This window comes from Moschus berezovskii, chromosome 11, assembly GCF_049115385.1.
Source record: "Moschus berezovskii isolate FMDL1 chromosome 11, NW_MosBer_1.0, whole genome shotgun sequence".
NCBI classification, from domain to species: domain Eukaryota; kingdom Metazoa; phylum Chordata; class Mammalia; order Artiodactyla; family Moschidae; genus Moschus; species Moschus berezovskii.
In genome coordinates, this window is record NC_142470.1 from 32,296,204 (window position 1) to 32,311,334 (window position 15,131).

The following is a 15,131-nucleotide window of genomic DNA, read 5'->3' on the forward strand; positions in this document are numbered from 1 at the left end:
AAACAGCAGAAAACGCTGGGAGACAGAAACAGCAGGACTGGATTGAGGGAGGCGCCGACAGCTACCTGGAAACAGAAGTGCAGGAAAGGATAGCTGCTTTACAAAACACCTCCGCAGCCAGCGACTCATTCATCCTAGGGACAACCGAGGAAAGAGATAGGTATTACATTGCCAGCCTCTAGAAGTGAGGGGTGCTTTCACGTGATAAGGCGATCACGGCTCATAAAGCCTGTTTAGCCGCTCTTTGATTCCTCCAGTGACAAGGAACACTCTACTTTGGGAAGTAGCACTTCTATTATAAAATTTTAAAAAAGCGAGTCGAAAAGAAGAAAGGTGTAAACCCTCTTTGCGGGGAAAGCTCTGTCAATGACAGACATTTTGGGTAATTCATGAATTGCACAGCCAGACGCGCCAGTCACATTTATTTTTTTTTCATCTGTAAAACGAAGGGGGCAGATGATCTTTCTTTTCCCTTATCTAATAGCCTGTGAAATCATCCAGGCAACCAACTCCCAATTTTTCAGAATAAAAAACGAGGCCCTCGGAGGCGCCTCGCTAGAAGTAATACAAGAAATCAGCGGAGGGACAGGCCAGACCCGATTCCTCCCGGGTCTATCGCGCGCCCCTCGCCGCTCCGCACCTTCCTGGACGGGATTGGGCCAGCGGGAGGCTGCAGGCCGGGCGGCCTAGCTGAAAGCGCCCTGGGGTTCGAGGCGGCTTCCCGCTAGCAGTCAGAGGAACGCCCCGAGGGGAGGGGGAAGAGTTAGGGCCTCCTTTCCCACACTTCGTTAGGACGCGGGCCGGGGCGGGACCGCAGCGGCTCTCCCTCGGGCCTGCGGCCGGCAGGGGGCGCGGGGCGGCTCCTCGGTCCGCCGCCCCGCGGGCGGGGGAACTGGCTGCCCCGGGCGCGCCGTCGGGGCTCGCGGGCACCAGGTCGCGGCGGCCAGACCGGGTTGAGGGTTCAGGGGCAGCGCGCCTGGCCGGGCGGCGGGCGGCGGGGCGGGGCGGGGCGGCCGGGAGCCGGCGGGGCGGGGCGGGGCGGGGCGCGAGGGGGCGGGGCCGCGAGCGGGGGGCGGTGGCGGCGGCGGCGGCAGCTGAGGAGGAGGAGGAGGAGGAGGAGAACATGGCGGCCGCGCAGAGCGGCTGAAATGCCTGTTCTTCAGGCCAGGAGAGCGGGAGTCTGACGCGATTCTCGAAGCCTTCTCCTTAGACGGCCGGACGGCGGCCTCCAGCGCCTCGGCCGCCCTGTTCCCTGTTGCTGCGTCCAGCGGAGCCTGCGTCGGGTCCGTTCTGCATCCCCCCTGAGGGGACCCCCTGGCTCCGGAGGAGGGGGCCGGAGAGCCGCGGCGGCGGCAGCGGCGGCGGCGGGCTCCCGGCCCGAGCAGCGGCGGAGGCCGCGGCGGCGCCGCCACGGTCGCGGGCGAGCGCGGCGCCCGTCAGCGCGGCCCAGAGGCGGCGGCGGCAGGTGAGTGGCGGGCGGCGGGCGCCGAGCCTCCCGGTGGGTGCAGCTGTCACGAGCCGCGCGGCCGCCGAGGCCCTAGGGGGCGGGAGCAGCTGGCGCCCCCTCCGCCCCCCGCTCTCCTTTCTCTCCGCTCGTCCCCCCTCCCACTTTCCCCGAGTTCTCCCTCAGCCTCGCGCGGCTGGAGGGGGCGGAGGTCGCAGCTGTCACGGGCACCAGCTGGGGGCTGCGCCGCGGAGGGAAACTGCTGCAGCAGCGACTTTGGCTTGCCCGGGTTTCCCAGTTGCCCTAGTTAGCGCGGACCGGGCGAGCATCCGCGGAGGGTGCGCGAGGCTCGCGGCGGCCGGCCCGGCGTGGGGAGCGGCGCCCCGAGCCCGCGGGCGCTCCCCGCCGCCGCCGCCGAGAGGGGGAGCCGGAAGTCGGCGCGGGCGCCCCTCGGCCCGGGCGAGCGCGGTGACCTTGGCAAGCCGGGTAACCTCTCCGAGTCTTCGCTTGCCGGGACTGCGAAATGGGGATGACCATGGCGAGCCTTCCCGTAAGTCTCAGCCTTCGACGGTGCTTCTGTTTTACCCCCCGCGCATTTGCTTTTCCCGTCTCCAGACAGAGGGATTTCGGAGGCAGAAATGGGATGGATAAGTGAGATTTTTTTTTTCCCTGTTGTGTCTAGGGTTTGGTCCCCACCGTCGGATTCCGCTGAAAGGACGTAGGAAGTGGGGAGTAGGGGGGCAAACAGGTCGGCTGGACGACTGAGGTGTGGGATGGGTTAATGGTCAGCTCGACCGAACTCGAGCCTTTCCCTAGTCGCTTGGAAGAGTAATGGGAGAAACCGGACACCAGGGTCCCCGCTCTTACTACCCAGCTATGTTTTTTTGTTTGTTTGTTTGTTTTTAAAGCAGTCACTCCCATGGACTGTAGACACTGCCTCAGTTGACGGTGTTAGAGGGAGACGGAGGGTTTGACAATAAAGCCTGTGTGTGTGACAAGGACAGTCCGTGCTGCTGTGGCTGCAGAGTTTGGTGGGGAGGAAAACTTTAAGCTGGAGGATCTTTTAGCTTTTCAGACTTGACTCTCTTCGTTCACTGTAGGCGTTGAAGAGGCAGGTGTCCTTGTGGAGAAGGTGACTTTTTTCTTTTTTCTTTTGAGATGGTGAATTTTTAATGTCGAGTATGGTGGTGGTGAATGAAGGGTTCTTGAGTGAATTGCAGTCCCGGCACCCTCTGTTGATGCCAAGAGTAATCTCTGTGGCGATGATTTGTGAGGGCTGAGGCTTACACTTCAGTGATTAAGAAATCTTCAAGTGTCTGTGTAAAACATTGCTGCCGAGTAGCCTAGATTATACTCTACTGCTGAAGGGATGGATTTCAGGGGTTAAATTTGAGGTTTGTCTTCAATTCTGGAATTGGTTGAAGGTTAGTCTCAAAAAAAAGTTGGCCAAAGGGGCCTCTCAGCTTGTTTCACAGAAGCTGCGATGTAGTAGGAAGGGGGTCAGATTTCTTCATGTTGAGAATAATGTGAAAAGAAACTATTTGCTTGGGTCTTTTGGCTCCTGAACTAGAAATAGTTTTGGGTTAAAGGTAGCAGTGGGATTTGATTTAGCTTAATAAATAGGCATTCCTTGAACTATTTGTTGTAAACTACTTGCAACTGCAAATGTTTCTTTTATCTCTCCTGTTCTTTGTGGGTCTAATTTGGTTTTGTTAAATAGGTTTGGAAATGGTTTCCCTCTATTTCTTATTCAGAATTTATGCTTTGGAAACAATGGCTCAAAAGGAGGCCTGAATAGGGAATATATGGTTTGGAGGGGAAAAACGGGTGCTGCTTATAAGAACAAGCGTTCTGTTTGATTTTTGTAGACGTTTTGCACTGATGATTTATTTCATTTAGTTAACTCATGATAAAGTTTGGTTTTTAAGGTGCAAAATTTGAATTTTACATAGTCTATAGTTAATCTTTTCTTCATATCTTTCTGAGAAAATCTGTAGGATTGTATCTTTTAAATTGCTTTTTGTGTGGTTTAAGCCAAGGGAGTATTTTAGATCTGCATTTTTGGGTAAGTGGTTTTATTGAAAAAAAGTGCTTGATGGGACTAATGGTGATTGTTCCATTTAAACTGGGATTATATAGACAATGCATTTTCCTCCCTATTTCTGCCAACATTTGTTTTTCTTTCTCCTTCAATTCCAGGGTTTCGTTTCTAGAAATCTGGGATGGAAACAGAAGCAGCAGTTTGTATAATCCCAAGAACTTGCTTATGCCAGGAAGCTGTAAGGGTAGCATGAAGTGGGTGTGGTACAGAGATACTGCCAATATTTAAGACAGTGTAACTGTTGAGGGAGTCTAGGGTCAAACTTTAATTTTTGTTGAATTTCCTGTTTTCTTTGTATGTGTTAATCTTTTGGTGGGCAGAGGATTGGGTTGCTCTGGTGCTAACTGGTACATATTGTGAAAGCACTCACAAATTTTCATGCTTTTACTCTATAGGAAATGGTGGTAAACACGCTTAAATAATTTAAAGATTTTCCCAGGATGGAATGTTCTCTTCATGTACTTACTCTTGATCCTGCTAATCCACTGATCAGTCTTTATCAGGACTAAATGTTGAGTAAGTGATGAGGGTGGCGTAGAGGTGCTGAAAGCTGGAGAGGGGAAGAAAGGATATTGGACATTCTTTGAAAATCTTTTCTCTTTTGGACTATATATCACAGCACAGTATGATTTATAATTCTTTTTAAAGAACATCTCCGTTGTCATCAATTTCACATACCTTCTCTTAGATATTACCTTCGTTCCTCACTTTAGCTTGTCTTTATTGCCCTATCCCCCAGGGACTCCACATTGTTTGAATATGTTACATATCTTTTGGGGTTGGTTGGTCTTAAACCATATGGCCTAAAATAGCTTTCATTTTAGGGCAAGAATGGGAGGTCAACACAGGCACACACCACTGAATAGAATCCTCTAAGTCATGGGGTAGAGGAAATCCCAAGATGCTCATTCATTATTCCCTTGGCCGTGATTTTCACTTTCTATGTATGATAATCAGGGTTTCTCAGGGGGCCATCAGCTGCTTTACTTGCAGAGGTCTGGAAACATGTGGTGGGCTCCTTTTTACATTACCTCCAGATATCGGTGCCAAAGAGTGTGGGACTGGGTGAAGTACATGTGTTTCTGGAACTGAATAGCAGAGCACTGTATTTAGTTTGGGCTGCAGAACCATACAGATTTCTCCCCACCTCATATAGCTTTCCTAAAAGTTGGGACAGACTAGACTTTAGGAAAGGACTTCTTTAGTGCTTTTCTCCCAGATTAACCAGTAGTTTAGCTCTTGGTTATTGGTCACTATGGGTGGACCGTGTGGTCTCTGACCTTTTTTCTTAACATCGGAGATGAGGTCTAGTCAATTCAAACCTTTCTTTCTCCCTTTTTTGTTTTAGTCAGATTTTGTGCCTCTCAACATATGGGGTCAGAGGTCATAAAATAGCCTAATAGCAACTGTGTGCCATTCTTGGTTGCTTAGTTTAAGGAAGAGGTGCAGATTTTTTCCTTTAATTCTAGATGATGTTTTGTGGGTGCACCATATTTGGATTAACATACCAATGATTATTTTATATTTTTGCAAGATACTTGGTTGAAAAAGAAGAATTATTACAAAACACTGATTCCAACATTTAAGTCCAATTCTTGAAATGCAAGTAGAGTGGGTTGTTCTATCTGTGTGTCCTCCTCCATTTCCCCGTCTGCAACACAGTACTGGCTGAGGTGCCTTGAAATGACAGACTTTTAGAAAAGCTTAGTATAGTTGTCATACTTAGAAGGTGAAGCTGCAATCACTGGAGGAGTTGTAGAAGACTTCAGATTAATCAGTCTAGTCACCCTCATCTTAGATATAGTTGATCTAATCTCTCCCCAGTCTTTCCAGGTGGCTCTGAATGGTAAAGAATTCACCTGCAATGCAGGAGACACCAGTTCAATCCCTGGGTTGGGAAGATCCCCTGGAGAAGGAAATGGCAACGCACTCCAGTATTCCTGCCTTGGGAAATCCCATGGACAGAGGAGCCTGGAGGACTACAGTTCATGGGGTCGCAAAGAGTTAGACACAACTCAGTGACTAAACGGCAATCTCTCCCCATGGATATGTTTCAATGTGGAGGGTGGAGAAGTTGGGCTTTATTGGTAAGTACTGGACCTGAGGATCAGGATAGCACAGGCCAGATCGATAACACTAGGTGCCAGTACAGAGGTGAAATACACCTATTAACAGGACAAGAATTCTAATAACACTGAATTATCCAGTGTTTCCAGAATGGTGCTTCATTTTTGCCTTGTAATTTTGCCTGGCTTGCAACTTTGAGGCAATTTTTAAGCTTCTTTTGAGAATGGATGTTTGACTTCAGACAGGGTGATGTCCTGGCTCTTCTACTTAGTGGATGTAACCTTGCGCTAGTTATTTAACCACTGTAAACCTCAGATTTTCGTGCTTAAAATTGGAATAATGTACTTAAGCTCATATTGTTGTGGTCTTTAATTTATATCAAATAAAAAGATAATATTGGAACATACTAAGACTTTATTCTACATTCCATATCCTAAACACATCATCAGATTATTTGATTCTTTTCTTTACAGTTTCTTGGATTTCTCTGTTTATTTCTGCCTCTACAGTCTGGTCCTGTCATTTTGCATATAGAGTAATTAGGGGCCTTTATCGTTAAAGGAATGTCTTCATCATTAAATGAGCACATTGGTTTGAATTCACATTTCTTCTTGTGCTGAAATTCTGTGATTTGTAGATTTATAGCTGTTTGCCTGCATGCATTTGCCTGACTAATTCATCCTACATATAAATGATGAAACAATTCTTTTCTGAATTATTTTTTTATATTACTGTTTTTAATGGACACTCTGTGGACAAATTTATCAAATGTAAATCATTTAAACTGTTCTTGTATTTCTTATTCCAGTAAATTTATTGCAGATGGTGTATGCAGAAATGCTTTGTAAACTGTAAAGTGCGATACAAGAAAGTATTACAATCACTTGTAGATATCTTGCTTCTTTGATTTTACATGTTTCCTTTCTTTATTTAAAGTGTTTCCTTTATCTTTATCTTTTGATCTTCAAAAACAGTCAAAGCTGGTATGTTCTCTCGAAAGCTTGATTTTTATCACACTCCTTTAGCATCAATTACTCAGTTCTATAAATAAATTCCTTTCTTCCTTTCCTCCTTTATTTATTTATTTTTAAAGAGTTTCTCTTATTACTGTATGTTGAATGGGTTTTCCTAATTAGATTAGAAAATCCTTGGGATAGCATGAACCACAAGATTTAGTGCAAAGAGGCCTTAATGGTAATTTGGAATAACCTTGTTAATAATATTATAGATAAGAAGACTAAGGCCAAACAAATATGTTAATTTTCATGGGTACCATAATGTCTTTACTTGGGCAGGAACCCAGGTATTCGGCTCCCAGTCTTCTTAATGAGAGTTTCTCTTTGTGTTTGAAAGTTATTACAAAAAGATTTAAAATTTTAATAATTTTAGTAAGATTTTGAGTAATGTGTAAGGTAAGAGGAAAGGAATATTTTTGTTTTTTGCCCGAAAGTTGTCTGTCAGATATTATAATAAGGTATTAACCAGAAATTACTTAAGGCTGCTCTCTCAAAAAGCACAGAAGTGCCTGGAGAGAAATATATGCTTTTCTTGTGTGGCCCTCACCCTTTAAAGCCAGTAAATATTTATTGAGGACTGTCTCTGAGACACATTGAGACACACTATACCCAGGTATCTTGCTTGCTCTACATGTTACATTTTATAAGGAAGGTTCAGTTCAGTCGCTCAGTCGTGTCCGACTCTCTGCGACCCCATGAATCGCAGCACGCCAGGCCTCCCTGTCCATCACCAACTCCCGGAGTTCACTCAGACTCATGTCCATCGAGTCGGTGATGCCATCCAGCCATCTCATTCTCTCGTCATCCCCTTCTCCTCCCGCAAGTGGCTGTTATAAGACTGCACAGCTTGTCAGTATCAGGGATGACATTTGAGTCCAGGTCTTCAGACCTGAAAACTCCAACATACCTCTAAATTGGCTTCTCTCCAATCCTGTTAGCCACATTTGACCACATTGTACCCCTCTGTTCTTGACTGGACTCCTTTCTGTTGTCTCCGTGTGCAGTAGAGACAGCTGTAGTCTCCATTGCTTTCTGATGACCCAGGAACCATGAAGCAGTTACTTAATGAAAGTATCACTTTAAGATTTTCATGCTGTTTCTGATCTCACCTTTGTACTTAATAATGTTGATTCTTTGGTGCTTCTGGTCTAGGTAAGCTTATCTTTGAATGGTTGGTTTGGAGTCTTAGCAATACAATTCTGCCTCTCAAGTTTTGTTAGTATTTGAATAGCTAGAGCTTAGGGTATTTTTTTCATTTGGAATAAATTGCTTGGTCATTCTCTGTGTTTCCACTTGTATTTTGAATGGTTGGTCTTAATCTGATAGCTTTACTACATTGCATTGTTAGTTTGCCTATATGGTTAAAATATTTACATGCTTTTATTATCAAGCACAGATTCAATTGTTTAACAGAAGATATTCTGTTGTGAGTGTGTTTGTATATATACAGATAATCACATCATATTTGACCAAATAGTTGAAGGATGAAGTGTCCTTGGCTTTGAAAATACCTGTATGTGTAATTCTGGCTTTACTGTGCTGAGTTTGTTTGGAGGAAACTAGGGAAAAGATACTCGTTCTGCAGAGTCTTAAGTCCTACCTCCCTCTCCATTCCAGATGGTACAGGAAATCTGTTTTAGAATTTCGAAGGGAGTACTCAATCATTCATTCAAGACATAGTTATAAGAGTACTTACTTTGTTCAAGGTGCTGTGTTGTGAAAACATAGAAAAGTTAAATGATAAGATATAGATCCTGTTTTTACAGAGATTATGACCTAAGAGAGGTGATAAGATGACACACAAATACCTGTAGTACTAATTAAATGTGATGAGTGCGATGAGAGAGGTACTGAAATAGTATACTTTGAGGAATCTGGAGAGCAAGCAATTATTTTCATTTAAAAGAGATCAGAGCAAGTTTCGTGGAGCGCTTGTTGTTGGACAGGAACATTGAAGGCAGGGGATGATTTCTTTGTGAGTGAGGAGGAGGAGAACAGTATATTCAGGAAGATTAAATAGCAAAGATGAAAGGACAGAAAAGCTTGGGGTTATTTTGGGAGTGATGAAGGGGGAAAGTGTAAGCAGGAACGTGGCACCCGCTGAAGTGGGAGAAGGAACCAGATGTTCTAGGTGCAGTTGTAAGACATTAAAGGATTTTAATGGAGGGAGGTGGTGAGGAACAGTGAAGTTTGTAGATCTGGAAGAAAATGAAAAGTGCCAGTTTTCCAAATCTACGTGGATCTTTTTTTGGCAGGTTTTACACCCCAAATTTTATATTTTCATAGTTTTTGAAATGATTCCATATGTAAGGCTTACCACACTGGGAACTTACTCATTTTTATGTATATTTGAGAACAGACTTTTTTTCCCCCTTTTCTTGGTAGAAGTTAGTACAAAATCTTTTTCACTGGCTTGTGCTTTTTTTTTTTCCCAGTAGCTATTTCTTTAAACAGTGTGTTATCATTTGGCATTCTTAAGATGATACAGCAGACTTGTTTTTCAAGTGTAAAAATGTCATCTCCTTATGTAAATATATGTCACTGTATAAGTTAGATTGGTCATGCAAGTTGAAAGCCCCTGGCTCTGAATATAGTTCATGATTTATTTTACTGATTTATTTATGCCCTGCCATGTTCCAGAAAGGATTTAAGGCAGGATATGTCATGAGAAGTCTTGGACCTTGTTCGAGCCCTGTCTATTATTTGACTGAATCGCTAGCCAACATTACACTGAGGGAACAGTGTTGAAGACAACTGGTGTCACAGAATGTGCTGCAGTTGTGTCTTTTGCCAACTGGTAGTGATTCAGAGATGGATACAATATAATTAGACTACCTTTAAGGATAAATCCTTTGAACTTTGAGAGCATGTAAGGAAAATTGGTTGGAAGGGACTCATGGATGGCTTTGACCCTTGGGAGCCCAGGCACATTTAGAGCAGTGGTCTCTACAGTAGGCTTTATATAAAATTATCTGGGAAATGGGAGAAATACCAGAGGTCTGTTTGAAAGATTCTTTATTTTCAGTCAGCTGTGATGTTTTTTAGTTCATAGGAGCCTGGGTAATTAGATTTTTAGATTTATTATTTTAAATAGTAGACTCTTAACATGTATTGTTGCAATAGGAAGTTACCATGCAGATCTTTTATGAAATATTTCATCCAGTTTAACTGGTCATCTTGAGGCAAAGGACTTAAGCATTGTCTAATCTGAAGATGACTTACTAATTTTTCTTTCACGAAAACACAAATTTCAGATACAAATGTCTGAAATTTGCTGACATTTTCCTCTCACAGGTGTCTGTGAATTGTATACTACCTAGCTGATATTTATGAAAATTAACACACTTAATCTGTCACTTTGGGATGATTGGTAAATTCATAATAGTGACCCGAAAAGTAACTACCTTTCAAGACGAAATCCAGTGTTATGAAGAGAGGTTATTTGGAATGGATATTTGGATATTTCCAATTCCAAACATCCAAAATGGATATTTGGAATTATTTCCATCATTATTAGATTTAATTGCTGAAGATGATATGATCTTAAAACTTTAAGAATATTTTTATATGTACACTTGAAAACAGAATTTTCTGACCTGTATAAAAATCTAATAAAAACTGAGAATATATTAATTAAAAAGGCATTACTATCTGATTAGTTAGTAAGAAAAACTGATTGTCATCAGGAAATATGGAAGTGCACTATCTGAATTTTAGCAAAGACTTTTGCATAAATGGTGAACAGGATTGAAGATTGAGTATCATGTGGTGGTTTACTGAGTGCAGCAAGTGTGATGCAGTTCTTCCCTTTGTCTTACTCGTCTTTGTGAAGTATGTTTTTTGGCAATGATTACCATTAAAACCAAATAAAACAATTACCTATTATGAAAATGAACTGAATTTAGAACCAGACTTTTAAGTTGCTATATTACAAAATGTGAAAGCAAAATTAAAAAAGTAATTTAGTGTTCATTATGTTATTCCTCCTATGGGCCACTCTCTTATTGGACTTCCCTTGTGGTTCAACTGGTAAAGAATCTGCCTGCAATGTGGGAGACCTGATTTCGATCCCTGGATTGGGACAATCCCCTCGAGAAGGGAAAGGCTACCCTCTCTAGTATTCTGGCCTGGAGAATTCCATGAACTGTGTAGTCCTTGAGGTCATAGAGTGGGACATGACTGAGTGACTTTAGCTTTTCACATGTTATTCTTAACAAAAATGGTAGTATTAATAGTATTTATTAGGGATAGCACAAGCTGTGTTATCAATAGGTAAAGTAAATGTTTAAAAATGGTAAATTTTATTGTAATAAACATCATTCTTTTATAGTTCCATTTTTATGTATGCTTTATAAGGCACATAATTTGTTGGTCTAGTGGGGAATGTATATAAATTATAGATAAATATACCTATATGGCTTCTCATTCAAAACCTTTTTAACTGTGGGATATATGGTAAAAATACTTACCACAGTTATATAGGAGGGGTTCTTTTTTTTTCTTTGTAGTATAAGTATTTATTACTCTGGTCTTGTAAATCAGTAAAGGAGGATAACACTCTTCCTAAAACTTAAGAGAAGCCCCAACTCCACCACCAGCACCCAAAGTTGAAATTCTACTTAAACTGTTTCTTGAAAAATTACACATGAACAGTGAAACATTATTATCATGTGCTGAACTAGTACTGCACATAAGTATATGCTAAATAATCCCATTGCTATGTATTTTGTGCATTCGATGATCTACCTAATCAAAATACATTTACACATGTGCTTTATCTTACATAATATATACTATGTATGAAAGTGAAAGTGAAAATCGCTCAGTTGTGTTCGACTCTTTGTGACCCCATGGACTTTACAGTCTGTGGAATTCTCCAGGCTAGAATACTGGAGTGGGTAGCCTTTCCATTCTCCAGGGGATCTTCCCAACCCAGGGATCGAACCCAGGTCTCCCGCATTGCTGAGCCACAAGGGAAGCCCTAATCGTACATTATTTGCCCCATGCTTATAAGCACATCCATTAAACTAAAAGTGTTGCATAACATGTAAAATGACTTACCATACATACCATTTTTTAAAAGTGTTTAAATTACATTTATTACATTTTTGTATATCTCTTTGGGGACCTTATTATTGCTTTAATTTATTTTGGCATACATAGTATTTTTATCACATAGATACCTATTGTACAACATACATAATTAATATTACATAGGACACACTAATAATTATACATGACCTATTAAGTCAGATCGTTTTTAGTCAATATGCTTATTATAATAGATAATCAATTCTTAATCACTAGTTTTAGGAAGAGTTCTTAAGAACCCTTGGAATTCATGGACTTAGAGTCTTTAGATAGGCTTTGGGTGAGTGGTGTCTGTGAACATTCTGAAATTTTGTATATGCAAAATTCTGTGAGTCTTTCTCTGGAGAGAAATTCATCAGATCCCAAAAGGGTCCATGACCTCCCCAAAGGTTAAGAACCTCTTTTGTTAAGGATTGGGACCTCAGTAACTCCATTCATCCAGTCTTAGTCTTTTGCCAAGTTTAATGGATATATCTGATGTCATTACTCAGGCCTGCAGTATGACTGGATTTGCAGTCTGTTTTTCCGTTTTGCAATAGATGTGATTGCAGTGCCTTTGGCCTTTACAGTTGTTTGAGCTCCTATCTCTTGTACAACTACCTGGCCCTTTATCACTTAACGGCTTTTAGATATCATTTCCCACTTTTTCCCCCAAAATCCCAGTGAAAAAGAGTGGATCTTTTGTATGAGTTTGGAGATGGCAATGCATGAATGTGTAGAAGCGCAGTATCTGTACATGTATAGGGACACTCTGCTGAGGCTGGAATTTGCAGTTGCTGTGGTTTTAACCTCTTTGTAGCATCTGAATCTCAGCTCTTCAGAGTCCTTAAGGTCTGATTTGACATATGCTAAAAACACTTTCCAAGTCCTATAAGCTTTTTAGATCTGTTTCTTTTTTCCTCACTGTTGTCATTCCAATATAGGCCTGATATTTGTGAAAGTACCCCAGAATGGTCTCACTGTCCCCTGTGAGTTGCTTCTTCAGTCTGTCCTAAATTTTGTTTTGGAACAATCATCCTAATTTTTATTTTCATTGCATTACTTTGTTTAAACCCTTCAATGGCTCCTCATTACTGTCAACATAAAGTTCCTTAGTCTGGCATTTAAAGCTTTCCAGTGTCTGGCACCAACTTGCTTTTCTGGTCTCATTTCCCACTAGTCTGCCCTAATGAACTGCTCAAAGTAAAATCGTCAGCACTGTCCCTTATACATCCCTTGGACTTCTCTGTTTGCCACCCTTTATTTTTCCTTTCTCTGGAATGTTCTCCCTTATCCTGTGAAATTCTGCATATTCGTTAAAGCTCAGCTCAGTTTCCAACTTGCTTGTTAAGTGTTCAGACTGTAAAATTTGAAAATAATCCCTTCCTTCAATGAACTCTTTTAATATTTATTTTGTTTATTATTAACTTGACACTTTATACTGCATTTATACTCTGGAGTTTTTTGTTTTCATGAGTCCTGTCTCCCAAATTAGGGTATGAGAATGGCAAAGGGGATCATGTTTTATATTCTGTCCTCTGCAGTGTCTTGTAGATATTAAAATATTTGACAGATTACATTGCTTAAATCATGATAGTACTTATTAAGTACTTATTAATGTACTTAGAGAAATAGGCCTTTTTTGTCGCATGGACAGAGGAGCCTGGTGGACTGCAGTCCATGGGGTCGCTACTAGTCGGACATGACTGAGCGACTTCACTTTCACTTTCACACATTGGAGAAGGAAATGGCAACCCACTCCAGTGTTCTTGCCTGGAGAATCCCAGGGATGGCGGAGCCTGGTCGGCTGCCGTCTATGGGGTCGCACAGAGTCCGACACGACTGAAGTGACTTAACAGCAGCAGCCCTTGTAGCTCAGTCAGTAAAGAATCTGCCTGCAGTACAGGAGACCTGGGTTCAATCACTGCATTGGGAAGATCCCCTGGAGAAGGAAATGGCAACCCACTCCAATATCCTTGCCTGGAAAAATCTCATGGGCAGAGGAGCCTGGTGGGCTGCAGTCCATGGGTTTGCAAAGAGTCAGGCACGACTGAGTGACTAACACACTGGCATACTCATACACCGTATCTAGGAATCCTCTTTCCTGGTTTCAGAGTATTTGGGAAATTGAATTAGAAGTCAGATATTGCTCAGAGGGCTTGTAAGTCCTACAGCACAAGAAGTCGGCTGTCAAGGGCTGTGTTTAGAAGTCTGGGGGTAACCTGGTGACTCTTTGTTCTCCAGTGTCTTGCTCCACTTGCTTTGGATAATGGAAAACCTTGTGTGTGTTCAGCTTTCTCCTTCACTTTGCTGGAGACACAGATTCCTAATATCTTGAGGAATACTACATTTCTGTTTTAATTTTTCAACACATTCTCCTCAATAGAAGATAAAGTTTGATGGAATACGAGTTGTTTGAGTGTAAGGGGCACCATGAGGTAGTTGTATCTTAGAGTTTCTGTCCTTCAGGGAGATTATAATTCCTATAGGGAGTCTCCTTTGCTTTCAGTCATACATGAATAAAAAAAAATAAAAAATGTCATAAGGGAGTATATAACTAACTAGTTTACTTAGTTGCCAGATGAGATATGGGGAACTCCTCTAGAACTTACTGTTTTTTGCACTCTCTTGAAATTTATTATCATTTATACTTGTTTCTCTTTTGATGTACTTTCTTACCAACCACATTGTAAATAATAGGAAGTAGAGACCATTTATTGTATTAGTTATATATGCCAGAACCACAGTGCATTTCAAGTCCTTCACTGTAGTATACATGTAAGTGTGTTACCAACATTGCAAGGAACGTGATCTGGGTAGGTTTCCTGCAGGAAATGGAATTTCAGTTAGATTTCTAGGATTTGAAATGATACTTGTAGCATCGTCCCTTGGAATATGTTAAAAAAAAAAAGGGGGGGGGGCGGTTCTGTAGTTAAAATAATGAAGTACAATGTTTGGTGCAATATCTGAACATGAAATCTTCTTGGTTACTATGCCTTTGGCACTGAAGTGACCCATGTCACTTCCTCTTATAACCCATTGGCCAGAAGTAGTCACAGGGCACTACTTGTGGAGCTAGGCAGTGTGGGCAAGAAATGAATATTCAGTGATAGTAAATATCTTTGCCCCACTACAGTATAGCTGAATTGGCTTTTTTCAGAGCCATGAATACTAGAATTGGTAGGGTCCTGCTTGGAGTCATTGAAATAAAGAAGAATTGTTTTTGTGTGTCAGTCTAAATGGGCATTTTATTATTGAATTTATTTGTGAAAAGAACTTGTAGTTTTGAATGGTAGCTCTTGGGACAGTTAAAGGAGAAATTTTTACTAATGTCTCTAGGAGTAGATACTATAAGTTGTTTTAGTTTAGATTGTTTGCTACCACCTTTAGAGTAGGTATTTGAAACAGGTAGAAAGTGATTATTTGGCTTCAG

At 42.0% G+C, this 15,131-nt stretch overlaps 1 protein-coding gene across 11 annotated transcripts in view; it reads left to right on the forward strand.

Annotated features, from left to right (window-relative positions):
• Positions 1-1,126: 1,126 nt before the first annotated feature.
• Positions 1,127-15,131, forward strand: part of NCOA1 (nuclear receptor coactivator 1) — a 216,191-nt gene continuing 202,186 nt past the window's right edge. For 10 of the 11 annotated variants that reach the window (XM_088841224.1, XM_055399631.2, XM_055399630.2 and 7 more), the window contains exon 1: positions 1,127-1,465. The gene's annotated coding sequence lies outside the window, so the exon portion shown is untranslated. Of the gene's footprint in view, positions 1,466-1,865; positions 1,995-15,131 lie in introns of those variants that run through there. The other variant, XM_055399629.2, reaches the window with a different exon arrangement.